Raw genomic sequence first — 16,922 nt, 5'->3', positions numbered from 1 at the left:
ACAGGATCTATGGCAGGCTGTGGCAAAGACTTACATAGCTTAAATCTATTTTTAAGAACTTCTATCTACTTGCTTTGACCTTTTTCAATGGTTTATCTCATTTGAAGCCCTCCAGGGTCTTGTAAGGCAGCTGGAGCTTACAGTGTGGAGGGGAAAGGTAAGTATATTAAGTGACACAAAAAATACATGGTGTGGATAACCTGAGGAAAGTAGACTGGTGTGAAATGCAGAAAAAAACCTTGGTAGAAGTCAGAGGAAGTTCATGGAGCCAGTGAATGAAGCAGTCATACATTCAAGCTATTAGAAACACTAAGTATCAACAAATAGCCCCACAGTAGTTCAATTTACTGCCATCAGTTTCAGTTCTGGTCCAAATAGCTCTCCCCTCTCCTGGAATTCAAAATGAGATGTATTACACTTTAAAGAATCTGTGTGAGTGAATGTGTGCCTATGGGACTTTTTCAAGTCACTTATTTGTCTGAATGCCATTGATTTTTCTCCTAATTGTTATTCACTATGCTAATTTCCCTCACAAATCTCACATGCTATTGATCAAAAAGTAATAAACTCTCCAGCAAACAAAACAAGCATTATTGCAATGTTGGGAAAACATCATTTAATATCAATACCATATTTACAATTATCTTTAACCCAAATTTCACCCGCGATGCAATGCATAATCAAAATCAGAGAGCTACGGGCAAAAGGGTCATATTGAAAGGCTCCCACTAGAATATTTTATAAGAAGAAAGGCTGAAACAGGACAATCTCAAACAGTTTAAGATATACAGTTAATGCTAGAAATAAATGCTGCTGAATAAGATATATTCTCCCTTCTGTTTTTGGAGACAGTCACCATGAAGATAAAACTAAAGAAAAGGCAGCATCAGTATCTGTGCCAAAATATCAACCTATAGAGGACCGGGCCTCATTTAAACTGTGGTTTCTGCATTTCATTATATTTTTTTTGATAAGGACACACTGGATTCAATCCAGTTTCTAGTGCATGTCTGCTGATTTTCCTCCCCTTGAGTGGTAATGCTAGTAGCAGCAAAGTGGTAGGAATTTATGATCATTGCAGTCCTGAATATTGTTCCAAACATTATGAAATCCCCCAAACTATCGGTTTTCCTTTTACCCCCATAATTTTCTGAATTTTGCCTTTAATTTTCTTCATGTTAGCTTGAAAACTATTACTCCATTTCTTCTCTGCCCTGCTTCCAATGCAAACTCCAGGCAAGTTACTGCAAAGTCAAGGAAGTCAACCTGGTGTAAAGTAAGGACTAAGGAGAAGATCAGGCCCTGTAGGGGACCAGAGAACCATCCCCATTGTTAAGTCAGATATTTATTTATTTATCCAAATAGAACACATTCAGCTCCTCTTTTGTTTCCTCTATCCCCAAAGTATATCTTGGTAGAAAATTGACAGTTCATGTTTCAGCTCACTTTGTCCATTTGTGATGAACTCAGATAGGAACTTCACCCTGCACTGGGTATAGTGAACTGGGTTTGGTTGCTGACTGCAGACAAAAAGGCATCACTGGAAGCAGACACAAAATAAATCTGAAAGGTTGGAGGGTAGGGCAGCTGGACAAGAGCAAACACACATGACTGGATGCCAGGAGCACGACACATAGTTGTGGGGAATTCAAAATCTGATTGAAATCCCACAAGATATCTTTATTTGGCACCATGGCTCATCTTTAATTTCAGCATGAGCGTGGTGTCTCATATTTGGGTCTGAATCTTCAAAATTCATAGAGATCATGTGTTCCAGCTCAATCCTACTCTAAGAGAATCTAAGGTTCCCAGTTTTTTCCTACAGTTTTCTCTTCCTGCCCTTTCTGGACACTTTAAAATCTCTCCTTTGCTAGTCCAAGCACACTCAGATTCAAGGATATTATTTCCAAGCTGCATATTTCCAAGAGCTACATGTCACAGAACGTGACAAACACAGAAATCTGTAGCGTGGGTGGATTTGTGAAAGAAGAGCTTTTGAGTGTGGCCTGCCATTCAACTCTGCACCTGGCAGAGAGGGAAAACAATCCCAGCGAGCCAACTCAAACAAAACAAAAAGCAGGAATGGAATCAGCAATCTCAGGGCAACTCTTGCCACAACCCTGCTAAAGTTTCACGAATCCCACGTTCCCTGCAGCTGGAAGAGCAGCCAGGTTTCTGTCACTAACCAAAGCCACCAGCGTTTGTGTGACTGGTCATCTCCACAGCAAGGATTATTGAGGTAACGGGCCAGCTCCCTCACTGGTGTAAAGTGGCATCATGCCAATCATGACACACCAGCCAAGGATCCAGTCCACAATTTTTTGCATCTTAATAGGCAGATGTGGAATTATTTTGTCTCTGCAATTATTTCTGACTAATTCCTGCCATTATACCTCTTTGCATCCAGCACACCCCTGGGGAAAAGGAGATGATTTTTCTGGTGATATCAAGCTAAGTTGCCAATCAAAACAGGGGTTATTAATATAACACTGAAAAATATATCTAATAATTTCATAGTATTTGAAATACACATTCTTCTCTGCACACATCCACTTCAGTAGTATTTTGAAAACAAGTCAATTTTTGGAACAATCTGAAAATAATGATATTAATAACATTCAGTAAATTGATGGCACGCCCTTCCTTGGATGGCTACGTTCACTCCTCACTCCATTTCAAAACCAGATGTAGCGGAAATAAGCAGCCCAAGAATGGAGAAGGAAAGATTTTTTGAGATTCAGGGAAAGACTTCCATATGACATTGGTGAAAGGACTTGATTTAGTGAGAAGATCAGGAAGAGTGAGCAGCAGAGAGCACAGCACATATGTTCTTTTTTACCTTTATATAACAGAAACAAAGAAACATCAGGTAAAGACGAATGAAAACAAATTCAAAACCAATAAAAAAAAATTCTGTTTCCTATGCAGCCCAAAACCAAGTTATGGAGTTAACTGCTTCATATAAATTATCACTGATTTTAGTAGTTATAAAGATCCAAAAAGGATTAGTCACTGGCATTGATAATCAAAACAATAAGTTACAATAAAAACTTAAAAATATGGTTGGACAAATGCCAATTATTAACTGCCTGAGATAAAAATACCTCACTTGTGCAAAATGCAGTTCCTCAGTTATAGGGTATCAGGTAGGGTTTCTTCTGAAGTGTCCTGGCTGGCTACTGATGGAGGCAGGATATTGGATCAGAAGGCTTACGGATCCCCATTTGCTGAGGCAACTCTTAATTTCTTATTTGGTGATTCAGGGGCCAGTAGGTGAAGTGCTGGAGGGATGCCCAGCAGGGAGGCACTGAAATGAGCACGAGGAGCATTCTGAGCAAAGATTAGATAAGGATTAGATACCCAAGAATAAAATGTTCCTTTTTGGTTAAAAAAAAAACATTTCACATAATGGAGAAAGCTGAGGAATGTGTGTGCTGTGCTGCTGCTCCTCAAACTGTCAAGTCATCATCTTGACCAAAATTTGCTAGATACCAGTTCGGTTTCTGAGCCTTCCTTAAGAAATCACAGATTCTAATCACGAGATGTTGTTCACTGAAAGGTTTAAACATGGTCAAAAGAGTTTGTGGTAACCTTTGCTTTAAACACTCACATTGTGTGTTCAGCCCCTGAGGGTCACCCCTGGGGCTGGGTGCTGCTCAGCAAGGCTGCTATCACCCAGTCACACCAAAACACTTCCCTCTACGGTTGACATGAGAGAACATTTTCTAAAATCCAGAGAAGTCAAGGAAAGGGGACACATCCACTTCTTCTGACTATAAAGCAGTAAATTCTGCTGCATGAGGCCACTGAGAGATCACATTCCCTCAATTTCCCAAATCCTGTTGTCTCCCCTGCCTAGAAGCTGTAACATGCCCACAGTCACCCCTGGTACAGAGTGTGGGGTTGTTTTTTTCTTACTGGACCAACTTATTCTATTTTTCCACTCCAAATTCAGTCCTCCTTGGTCAAAAGTTATCTTCAACATAGTTTAATAGCAAGAAACATTCCGCAAAGGCTGCACAGCATTATTTTGTTCTTAACATACTGGGAAATGAAGTGTGTGGGTTTTGGATTCTAGGATCCAGACCATCTGTTAAACCTATCAGAGGTTTGAATTCTAATTTGCTGTTGATTTAAAAATAGTCCCAGCATTACCCTGTCATTTTCTGTAAATTATATATTATTTAGTTTGCCATTTTTAAATATTATAGCATCTTCTTCTCTCTTCTCTTATGGTTTAATTTAGATTCCTTATCATCTGTACTGGTACCATTCTTCCCTCCCAGTAGCTGATCCTTGCCTCTGTTCTATGCCAGAGAACCTACCTCACTACCCACAAGCTGGCTCAGAAACTGATGCTAATGTTATAATCTGAACACAACTTTATCACGGCTGCAAGATGCCATCTCTGTATAAAAAGAAACAACCAACAAAAATTCATTTATTCCATTTATTTCATCAGTTCACCTATAGTTACCACACTAATAATATGTCTTGCAGTAACTTGTCTTACCACTGAAATGACCAGCAATTAAGGCATCACTGCCACCGTATTAAACTGACAAGCTTTGGAGAAATTTTCCTAGAGAGTCACAATCTGCATTTTTCAGAGTGAAGATGGATCTCATTCTCATATTTTATCTTTAACAACAGGCTCAGCACATATCATTGTGGGCTCTGCCATGGCATTGCCTTCTCAGTCCATCCCACAGTGTTACACGTGACCTTTTTTCTCAGACTATGAACTAAAGGGCTTCAGTTTGTTTCTAATGGGGGTGCAAGAAGTTAGTTTTGCCCAATAAAATCTTGCTTTTTCTGCTGAAAGGGCCATCAGCCCGAGCAACGAAAACCTGATGGTTCAGCTGTACTGCAGATTACCTGGCTGCTCCTGTGAAGTTCTCTAGAAATTCCTGCATTTGTGTTACACACATCACAGGAATGAAAGTTGCTGTTTTCAAGCTCTGGTTGCAGCAGGGTCCAACACAGGCTCACCCTACAAACAGGAGCAGAAACTGGAAGTGATTTAGGTTTAAGTAAAACCTGACACTGCAGCTCCGCATCGGCTCAGCTGAGTGAGGGATGGTACAGCAGGGCTTTGTGAAGATCATTTCCTTGTTGTCTAACCCCAGCCAGGGAAAGACAGACCCAAGGTCCACATCTGACACTCTTTCTGAAAACAGTGGCATACACAGATATTTTATTGCCTCGCACATTCCTGCCCCCTCACTTCAGACTCCAGCTAGGAAAGAGCACTTGGCACAAGAAGGAGTATGTGCATTCTCTATCTTATTAATTATTTGTAAAACACACACGTCTAAAGCAGTGATTCTCAAACATGGCCAGTGTACAATAAATTTATTTCTCATTACTCAGTTGTATTTTGGTTTAGCTATCAAAACTGCAGCTGTCATGAATTTGTGCGGCTGCAGATGCGGCCGCATTAAAAATGAATTGTGTACAGTGGGCTACATACAGGAATTCACAGACTGAGCAGGATGGTGGACAGATAACAGGTGAAAAAAAATAAAGAAAAAAATAAAGAAATAACAATCTGACAAACCTTGGGAGTTGATTTAACACTTAAGCTGATTTTTTTTTTTTAATAGTTATCAATCCCAAACTAAGGCATCTTGGAGTTATCATCCCTGCATGTGCAGAGCAGTTCTAGCTCTCAGGGACACTAAAACCAAACTCAACATCTGTCTAGCACTCACTGTAGAGAACTGACCTACTGCAGGCTCCAATCTTCAGCATAGTTCTGTCCCTGACATCTAAGTTCTCCAATTAAAGATGCCTAAAAATTCAGGGCTAATCACTAATAATCAAATTAAACGGATATTATTAGATGCAAAAGCAGCCTAAACCCCTCCATGACCAAAATAAAACACTGCCTCAAGTGTCAGTACCCCTAAAGATTTGACAAATTTGTCTCATGAGAGTTTATAATGGTTTATAATTCAAAAATCTTGTCATATCTTAAGAAGTATAGATCTTAATCCTTTCAGATTGCAAAGATCAAGAGTCACCATTTGGTCCTCTTTTCTAGGGCAGCCTTAGAAAGGACATGTTTGTTATTACATGGAGTGTTTTGGGGATTACAACCAAAACTATCATCTACTGACCCTAGCACTGGGAATGCCAAAAATTCCTGCCACTGATCCTGTTAGCCACAGAATCTCTGGACTGCAGGCAAACATTGGTGCATCTCCCAGAAGTTCAAATTACCATATTTTTCCACATAATTTTAGATCTCCAGTTACAGATTTGAAGAATCTTGTTCTCCAGCCACTCTGTATTTCCACGTCATGGGAACACAACGCAAGCTGACAGAAGCGCTTGTCCACATTTAATGAAGATGCACTTGGAGTCAGGACCGAGGCTTCTAGGAAATGTGCAACAAGGAATTCAGCGTGGCTGGTTCCTACTGTGCTTCTGTGAAGCTCACATGAGAAAATACATCTATGCTGGCAAAGAAATTACCAGGGAGAAATCACCAATGAAACAGTCATTTCACCCTGCCTGTTCTTCCAGGGAATTAAAGGCCAAGAAGGCAAACAGCAAACTGGAAGAACCCAAACAAGAACTGCACAAATAATGAGGGCAGGGAAAACAAGCCCTGTGGCAATGAAAAGGATGGGGCAGCAAGTTTTGCAGAGAAGCAAATGGGGCTTTGCTGGCTTTCCTGACCAGTTTTGATTCCCTCCATGGATCAACTCGACGTTGCGGTGGCCTCTCCTAATACTTGATGTGCCAAACTTCATCTGCACACAGAAGGCTGGACCCAAGAAAGCCCCAGGGAATGGAGCTTGGCAGGGCAGCCCCGATGAACGTCGTGCCCAGGAGGCTCAGCCCTGTCCCTCCGAGCTGGAGTGAGCTCCAGCAGCCGCCCCCAACCTCATTCCTGGGCTGGTACTTGCCTAAAGTCGGAGACAGACACAAGAGGGCTGTGGCAACACATGGTGGTGGCCTCCGGCAGACTCTTCAAACCAGAAGTGTACATTAAGTCTTTGTTTTGGCCAGACTCTCCTTTGGGTGGTTTATTTTTACTACTTTTTAATTACTCTAATTGAAGGGGGAATATTTCCCTACATTTCTGCCATTCGGCCGCTTCACCTCCTCCCACCCGCTGCTCCATTTGAGTCTGTGCCTGCAAACACCACTGTTAGTCATATTTCTGTGTCAGGGTGAAGCCTGCTCGGGCCTCCCCCCTCCCTTAATTCTGTTGGAAAATAGAGAACAGATGAATTTCATTAACTCCCTCAGCTTGTAGGTTGACACACCCTACAACTCGTAAACACGGGGATTAGCGAAGTCCTTCTAATAAACAGAGGAGAGAAAAAAGATCTGTCCACTATTTGTTTAAGGGATTTTGCGTTCACAAAGGAGAGGGGAGCATATGGGAGCAAACCTGCTATTTAACCCTGATGCAAGGAGAATGGCCCAGAGCAAGGAGAAAGGCTCTCCTCACACACACTGAGATTTTAAGGCAGTCACCTCCACGTAAAGGCTGAAACCATGGCACCTTCACAGTCCTTCACAAAAATTCCTGGAAAGACTGATCTAGAGCATTATTTTTTGCTGGAAACTACAACTAGAACCCCGACCTGCACTGTAGTCTTGATAGGTAATTAACTGGAATGATTTAATTGCTTATGTGTATGCATTCAACTAAACATCTCAAAGCAGCACTGCCCATTCTGGCAGATGAAGGAAGGTGAGAGGCCATTGAGCTCTGGGATGTGGTGGAAAGGAGGAGGCTCTTCCAGAGTAACTCAGGAAGCTTTCAGCACCTGCTCCCCTAACGCAGAACAGGCTTCCAAATCCCCTGCAGATTTTTTGCTCAATATTTGATATCCATTTTTCACATCCAATTATTAATCTGCATATACTGAATTCTTTGGTTTCTGCAGATCTGCCTGATTATTTAAGCCCTGAAATAAGAAGGCAGAAAATGAGAGAGAAAATGAAGATCTGATTCCCAGATGGATGCTAAAACCAGGAGGGAGGTGGGGGCACACAGACTACATCATTATAATTCAGGATTTATTTCTTGTTCTGCAGCCTTACCAAATAAGAATATGGATCAGAAGAGGCAGGGTAGTTTGGGATTTAGTAGTGATTTCTGTGAATGACCATAATTATTCCAAGTTCTCAACACTGATGCCTCACATTTCAAGGTCTTCCCCATCTTGTTATTCAGAACAATTGGCCTCATTTTACATTTCGACTCTTAGAGGAAGAACCATACTTTAACAAATCTAACACTGCTGATTTAATGGAATGCCTTTTATTTTAATTTTAATGGGCATTCCCAAAAACAGTGGAAGTGAAGAAGTGTACAAAATTATCTGAGAGGTCACTTTGTAAAAAGACTCTTCTATGCATAACCTCAGGTTCTTCTGGCCAGGAGAATAAAACTCATACAATTTTTTGTGTACATCTGTCTTTTCACTAATGCCTTTTGAATTTTCACCCTCCCCCCTTTCTCTCCCCCTCCCCCCACAAATAAACAAGTCTATTCCTCTTTTTAAAATGTTTTCATTTTCTGATAAGGAATCAGATCCTGAAAAGGTCAGAAGCAGTACCAGCAGATTAGTAGGTGCTTCCACTGATTGCAACTGGGTTATGCAAAACACATCTCATTTCCTTTGAGCTCTCAAGCCAAGGTTTGAATACAGAGAGTGAGCAAATATAGCAGCACAGCTGCTTTAAGCTTCCTCCGATCCTCACTCATAATGCACAAGTGGTGCTCCTGCACCAAACTGTGCTGCGATCAAAACCAGCTGATCCTGAGTTTATCAGGACACTACTGTTTAAATTGCACTTGAGTTTTTACATTTTCCCCTGGTATGTTTTACGGGGGCCCTTGTAAATCGGATAAAATGCTGGAGCAGCTATAGCTAAGTGTTGCTAATGCGTCCCTTCACAATTTTTCCTGATGCTCTCCACTGCCTCGTGTGGTCCTTGGGGCTGCCTGCCTCTAACTCTGCTCTAAAGGAATCATTTATCCTGTTCCTTCCTTGTTTCTGTCGCTCAGAAATGGACACCTATAACACCCTTCACATGCAGATCACAGAGTGCTTATCGATCATTAAAATCAAATGACAGAAAAGAACATAAACTGCAAAGCAAGGCAATTTAAATAATTCTTTTAAGACTTGATTTAACACACTCGGCAACTCAAAACAACATGGGCAGGATCCACTATTAGATTAATTCAATTTCTTTATCCTATCAGAGATATAAAAAATGTGGGTGTGAGGTCCTCACTAGCTAGATGGTGCATAAGGTAACACACGGGCTTGCCTTGAGTAGTTTCAGGCCACATACAGCCAGGGAATTCATGGGAAAAATGACAATTTTTAGTTCTGAGCTTCAGAAAGTGTGAAGCTGCCTAGAAACTCTGAAGTGAGTGTCTAAGATCAGTTTCCAATCTCCTAACCCTGCCTGGCTGCCTGTGGACCCAGCTCACTGTACTTCCATCACCCAGCTACCAGCACGGGATGTGAGCCCATCCTTTCTGCAGGACAGGCTCCAGAGAGGTTTCCTGCTCACCTCATGGCAAGTTCTGACCCGATGATTATGTGCCTTCAATGGAAATCACCCACCACCTGCAGTGTGTTTTAGAGCAGGTATTAACATCCAGTTAAATCATGCTGCTCGGAAACTCCTTGAGCATCAGTTGCAGAGAACCTTCTTATGTTTAAAACCCTCTTTAGGTCACAGGAGACTTCAGCAATAAGGTCATCTGCCCCAGACCAGACTGAAGGGTTTGCAGCAATGTGAAGTGTGTTTTCAGGCTGTGTTTTGCTCCAACAGCTACTAACAGGTCCTATTTACAGGAGCTGCTGTTTAAGCATGCAGTGATTGTGTCTCTGATACTCCACAGCACTAAATGTGTCTGGTTCACCTGCCATGGCAGAGTCAACAAGCAAAGCTGTTAAATTGCCCTCCTTGAACTCACAAACCTTTCCAAAGCAACATCTCTGCACATGAGCAGCTTTTCTCCGGTTGAAACAGCTCTGCTTATCCATGCTAAGCCTGCCATGCAGGACACCATTTCCTTTCATTTTCTCCCCATAAAAAGTTAAATTATTAAAAAAAAAAAAAAGAGAGAGAGAAAAGAAACATTTTCTTGAGTGGTTGCAGGTCACTCTGGATCAGTGGGGTTTAACTTTAGTGTGTTGTGATGAAATATTAATACTGAGTCAGTGTGTTTATTTCTTCAAGCGTCTGGAGCCACTGAGTGTTTATGCCTCAAGATTAGCAGGAAGTGTGCCCATGCATAGCAGCCCTGTACTTAGAAAGTCTGAGATTTCAACATTTGAAGACCATCCACAGCAAATCAGCTGCATCGGATTGTGTGTCAGTTCTGCTGTGAGACAGAGAGCCGTTCCCACGGGATTTCAATCCCATAACGAACCAGCAGATTGTCAGGTTAATAGCAGTGCTAGCAAGGCATGTCTCAGTCCCTTCATTTCTGCTGCAAAGTATTCAGACTTATCTAGAGCAAGCAAAATTAGGACATAAACTTACTACCAGCAGCCGAGATGGTAAGAGTGTCCCAATTTATTAATTGTGACAGCAAATACCCTCGGGTCAGGTATAGCTTGCTTTGCATTTCAGTGTCTAAGACATTACCTGTTCAAAAGAGACAAAGCCAGTTCTCCAAGTTTTGAGAGAAATATATGAACTCATCCTATGGTAAATGGACACAGTTTGGCAGGTTATAAAAGCTTCTCTAGTGCCTCCTGTAAGACACAGCAGCAGCAGCAGCAGCCGCTCGGAGAGGTGGGGCCGGGAGAATTGTTTGCACAGAAGGCCGGGACTGGAGGGCTGAACGGGTGCCAGGAAATCTATAGCCTCCCTCAAAGCCAGCCCATACCACTTCACTCCATAAACATGAGGCACAGGAAGCCACTTGCCTTTCCCATTTGAAAGGTTAGAAGGGTCCTAAAGGAAGGGCAAGCGTAGGAGCAAAGGCAAACGTAGAGGAAAAAGGATACTGCAATGTCCTGCCCCAGTTTCACAGTGTGGTTGGGGGCAGATCCACTTCCCTTGTTCCTACAACAAGTGGAAACAGGATTTGTGTTTTGGCTGAGTCTCTCTCGTGTCATTTACATGGGGCCATCTCAGAATTAGTCTTTTTAGGTGGGTGTTTCTCTAAATGGATGAGTCACCAAACCAAGGTCCTGGCCCCACAGCAATGCTCAGTCTAGATTTCCTTGCTGTAGTTTTCAGTCTGGCACTGACAATTAGTGCCAGAGCAGCTGGAGCTGCTCGAAAGGAAATGCAAGTGACTGGACCAATTTGCCTTTGCTGCACAGGAGGAAATCCAGCACTTAAGTAAGTGCATTACTTACTATGCCAAGCAATTTTCCTGCAAACAGTAGCCCAGGTTGTCTTTCTGAGAGAAATATAAAATGTTAACGTGGTGAGAGGAGAGTTCCCAGTCGTAGGACATTCCTCTTCTGGAACATAAGGGATCTCTGCATGTGCAGGTACTGGCAGGGGATGCTGCTGAGGAGGTGGCTCACCCTGGCAGCGATAGGGTGTGTCCAAGGGGACAGAGGGAAGTCAGCACTGGTTGTCAAGGCAGGGACACACAGGCAAGGTTTCAGAGGAAGGCTGAGAGCAGCAAAATCAGCCTGTTTGCTCCCGTGTCTGTGCTCATGTTTGCCATTCAAGCCTGACACAGAGGCGATGTGAATATGGGATTCCAACTGGCTGAGTTCATGTCTAGTGGATCCTTGCTGAAGTTATACAGCAGTTTCCTAAAACATTTGACAATGATTCAATACTCCACCAACTGCTATCTAGTCTATATACACAGTGGTGTAGAGGGCTTTTAATTCTAGTCCAATTACGTAAGAAAAAATTTAATGAGCATTATTAAAAAATTGATCATCTCTACTACCAGAAAGCCATAAGTCAATAAATATTCCTTTCTAAAGAATGGTGTCAACTTTACAGACATTATACACACCTCAGTGTCTACTAAACTAATGTATTCCTCCAGTATACAGCTGTGTAAATTTGAGAGCAAACAGAGATGCTGCTGGGATCCTACAGAACTGCAACCATTGAGACAAGAGAGTGGTGTTCAGAATGAGGGCTGGTCCTGCCCTTTCTAAAATCCTTTTACCTACCTGAAAAAGAGGGCCAAGGCAAATATTCATGCCTCTTCAAGATCCCCTCCAAAATAAAGATATGTCCTCAGACATACATACAAAGAGATTATCTCTGCTTGACATAAACATTGGCAGTGGAAGTAGTGAGACGCACACACAGAGAGGAAAAAATAAATTAGATAAGTCATAATAGTACTATAATAAAACTATAAAGCAGGAGACTGCTCCAGGCATTTGACATGCATCTTGGCACTTTTAATGAGGGAAAACAAAAGGCTCAACGTGCATCCTCAAGAGCCTGTGTGTGTGTGTGAGAGAGGCAGAGCAGGCGGGGCGGGCTCGCAGGGGGAGGAGGATGCAGGGGAGGAGGATGCTGCTCGCTGAGGCCCATCAGGTAGCTGTAAATCTGCCCCGCCGGGCGCTCCCCGCCTTGCTCCTCACGCTACATTAGGCTCGCTGTACTCCCTCTGGTTTATGGAGGGCTGTGGTGCTAAATGAGCTAGAACAAGAGCTGCGCTATCAGGGAATCTGGTGACTGTCTCCACCACGCAGCTCCACTAAGTGAGGCTTTCTCCATTTCTCTTTCTGTGCTTAGGGTTGTGCCAGGAAAAAATTCAAACAGCCACCCCCCCAAATTTCTGTACAAGTGATTCATGCACACCCCAAGTTTCTAGGTCTGCATTCAGTATTCCAGGCTCTAGGAAAAGTGTTATTTATCTCAGCTGTCACTAAAATGCAGTTTTGTGATTTCTCTCAGTGTGTTAGCCTATATTTTGCAGAGAAGCAGAGCATCTGCAATTTCCTGCCACATCTTTGGCACTTTTGGATGGACAGGTCACATGGCAGCATTCTTTGGAAAAGCAGAAAGACGTGCAATCACACCTTGAACCCATGGCTGGAGTTAACACTCAGCTGCTGCTTCCCTCTGGCATTCTCAGCCCCTCCTGGAACTAGCTTCCATCCTATCTTTCCCTCACTGTTCTTCAGTTGCCTCCTGACCCTTTAGTATTTTAAATTGATTCATTTTTTATTTTCTTTAACTAAAAGTCGTAGTTCAGCCATTGCTGTATTATTTTCATGCCTTAAAAGACCAAGTTTTGCACAAGTGCGTGGGCCATGCAGGATTATTGGTGGGCAAAAATCCAAAACCAAATCATTTGCCAGACATTCATAACATTTCAAAACATGTTTTCATGTCACACTGGGGCAAAAATTCAAAATGTTTTAATGGAAATATAAGAAATGAGATGGGATTTTAGAGTAAACCAGTGCTCTGTACATTTTTAATGTACTGAACGTGGTTTCAAGTTCCTTCTGGAAACTAAAAATGCAGCTTCAACCTTTGATTTTCAGAGCACTCCATTGTGGGACTCTAATTTGTCTGATAGCTGCTCAACTCTGACCAATATTATGAAAAGATCACTTTAACAACCACACTACTGTCTGCATTAGGAACAGGTATCTGCCCTGAGAAAACCCCACACAATAAGAAAAACACAATCTGAACTCAAGTTACAGGATGATCAGCCTAGAACTAGTTACCACATCTCAGAGAATTCATTGTATTTTTGTCAAAACCTAACCAATGCTTAGCTATAGCTGCAAAGCAAATGTAAAGTTGGAAATTGAGAAAGCCAAAAACACTTTCTTTTATGACCATTGGCTCCAATATCTTTAGTATCAGACACACTTCTTGTTGCCTCAGCAGAATTGCAAAAAGTACATCAGACAAAGAAATAGGGCACAGTGATATCCAGGAAGGACTGGACAGATTAAACAGACCTCTGGAAAAGAGGGATGACAAGGAGGGATTACAATAGAGGTCTGCAAAAACAGAGACCAGTAACAACTACAGGACCATCAACTGTATTGGAGAGGTATTAGCAAACATTCATTCAGTGGTTCTAATCCAGGAAGAACTTGATTATCCAATGAAACAGAAGGGTTTGAGCTACAAAAGAAAGGAGGTTTTCATCCTGTACATATTCAAACTGCCACTTGCTCCCAATGGATGTTCTCAGTCCAAAAAATACGAGCACTTAAGAAATATAAGGAATTGAGAGTTTCACAAGGGAAGGTGAGCCCACGTGGACAGTAACAAGTATTTTCTGGGAGCCTGGGGTGCTCTGGAACATACAAACATGCCCTTGTTGCCAGAAAGGAAGCACCTGACTTGGATGTCACATGGTTTTGAGCAAAGCTTGGTGTAATGGCAGGACTAAGGTAACCAGACACATCCCAAACTGCCTGTCTGCCCTCCCCAGCACAGCCAGGCACCCTCAGCTGCCATGGGGACTCAGGCAACCGTGGGGCACCTGAGCTCCTGCTGATCATAGGAAGTTTCAGCTTGTCACCTCCTGCCCTTCCCACTTTATCTAAGAATTCCACAACCTTGCCTTGCTCAGCAGAACTTCTGGGGATGGACTTTATTGGACACATATGGCTTTGTATCCGGAAAGGCAAATGGCTAACCAGCAACACCTCCACAGCAGGCTTTTAACACAAAAATCTCACACTGTCTCTCTCTCTCTCTCTCTCTATGTATCTGGATTCACAATTCCAAGACTAAAAAAATAATATAAATCTTTAATGTATCTACCCCGACTCTGAAATGAACCAAATTTTGTTGATTCTGAAAAAGAAAAGGGAAATTTATTTAACTGTTATCCTAATACCCTGTAAAGTTTTTTAAAAAAAACCAGTAGTCCAGAGACCCAGGATGGAGAAAACCATTAAAGAGCTTTAGTTCTGGTTTCTTGCCACTCTCATGATGCCATTTGCTTACACAGGAGAAACATTCTCTACAAAAATACAACTTACAGCATGTTCTGATGGCTATAATCATGCATGTGGAGGGCATTATGATACCACCAGGACAAAAGTAAAGAACATGATTTAGAGGTGACGCTTAGCAGAACATATAGTATCCCACCCTCCTGCTTCCTGACCATCTTGGTAAGAAAGTATTTGCTTGATTGCTTTAAGAAGTTCTTGGCCACACCTCATTTAACTTATTTTCCAGATCAATCAGGTCAAGTCCCTGAAAAATCCCCTCAGGTTGCCTTTTTAAACGTTGACTTGTTGCCTTTTAAGCAAACAAAATAGAAGTTTCCTTTTCAGCTGGCATGAGCTGGAGTCCAGATGCAGGGCTCCAACCCAAAAACAGCATTCAGCAAAGGACCCACATACCAAGCAGGATGACTGATTTTTGCCTTCACTTCCCCTCCCCTTTTTTTTCCCTGCCTTGGGAAATATTTGGGATGCACAAGTAGACAGCCTTTTTTAGACATCGCCTGCTTCTAGGAAGAAAGGAGGGGGTGAATGGATACAATAGGCCCAGAAAGTAGAGCTGTTTAATCAAAAGCAGTCACGAACAAAAGAAAGCCAAGGAGCCCAGGAGGATAATTGTATTTCACACATCAATTAACATTCTTTCGCTGCCACTTAAGAAATCCCGTTTAATTGCCTTGCCTAAGTCCTGATTGTATAGTAGAGAAGGTGAATTGGCTGCAGTGGAGGGTGCCATGGTAGAGAGGGCACACAGAGCTGTATCAGGGCAAAGTCTGTCTGTAAGCCTGCCTGTTCTGTCCCATGGATGGCAGTAATGCGTCCTCAGCCTTTACAGGACCACAGGCAGCCATCCCAAACCTCACCCCAGCCACCCCACAGCACTAAGGGCGTCAGCTCTTTATATTCATATCAGAATAGCAACTAAAGGCTTCAACAGATCTCTATAAACACAACAAGACACTTTCTCCCTGATAAACTTAAAGGCAAGGAAAAAGCAGCATGCCTGCGGTTAAGGCAGAGAACTCAGCCTTGGACAGATTGAGCAATTTAATTAAGCAAGATCGTAAGTGGCTGGAAAGTGGCCTCACATCTCTGGGTCTCAGTTTCTTAATAACAGGTATTTTTCTTTCACTGGGATTTCTAAATACTACAGGAACCAAACAACAAACAAACAAACCCCAAAAAACAAAAACAACAACAAAAAAAAATCAGCAGCATCATCATCTTTCTCAAATCCATTTTTCATTTAAAGAGGGGCTTTGGGAAAAGGTCAATGTGCCCAGTGTTTGGCAAATCTAAAATACATTTTTCCAATGCATAGAAACATTTTTTTTTAAGTTTGGAAGCTAAGCAAACCATTTCTACTGGAAAACCCACCAAAAAAAAAAAAAAAAAGGCAAGCCAAAATACTTTTATGATTATTTATTGGAACACGTTTGAGCATTGCACGGGTGGCAAGTCAACAAGCATCCTCTGCCGGCCCTCTGGCTCCCACCACAGGCATCCTCAGCAGAGAAACTCTGCCCAAACCTTTCCTTCCATCACACAGCAACCACCTCCTTCTGTGGCAAGATTTTGTAGCCCTTTATGTTTGGTGTATTTGGTAATTAGGGTACATTTTTCAGAGTCCATCCTGAAATCCCCTCCGGATTCCCACAGGAGCACAGACCTGCCTGATACCTCAGAGCAGCCTCGCTCAAAGAGCTAAGCCAGCAGGGCTCATATTCAGCATTTTTTCTCCCTGCCCCCAAATTCTGTTGAAAAGGACTTTGACTTTGCACTTTGATCTGCAGGAGCACTTCTGCTGCACAAGTGTTGATTTGACATCCAGCTCCTACTTCATCCATCTTCTTAACCAAGAGTGCCCACAAAACGTCTACATTTAGAATGTCTCAAATATAGACTGGATAATATATAAAATTAATAAATTCAAAGCCTACTGACACCAGGATATCTACAGAAATACAGATTTTAATCCAGCCATACAGATTAATAACTTTT

This window comes from Corvus hawaiiensis, chromosome 17 (assembly GCF_020740725.1).
Source record: "Corvus hawaiiensis isolate bCorHaw1 chromosome 17, bCorHaw1.pri.cur, whole genome shotgun sequence".
Taxonomy (NCBI): Eukaryota; Metazoa; Chordata; class Aves; order Passeriformes; family Corvidae; genus Corvus; species Corvus hawaiiensis.
This window is presented reverse-complemented; position numbering follows the sequence as displayed.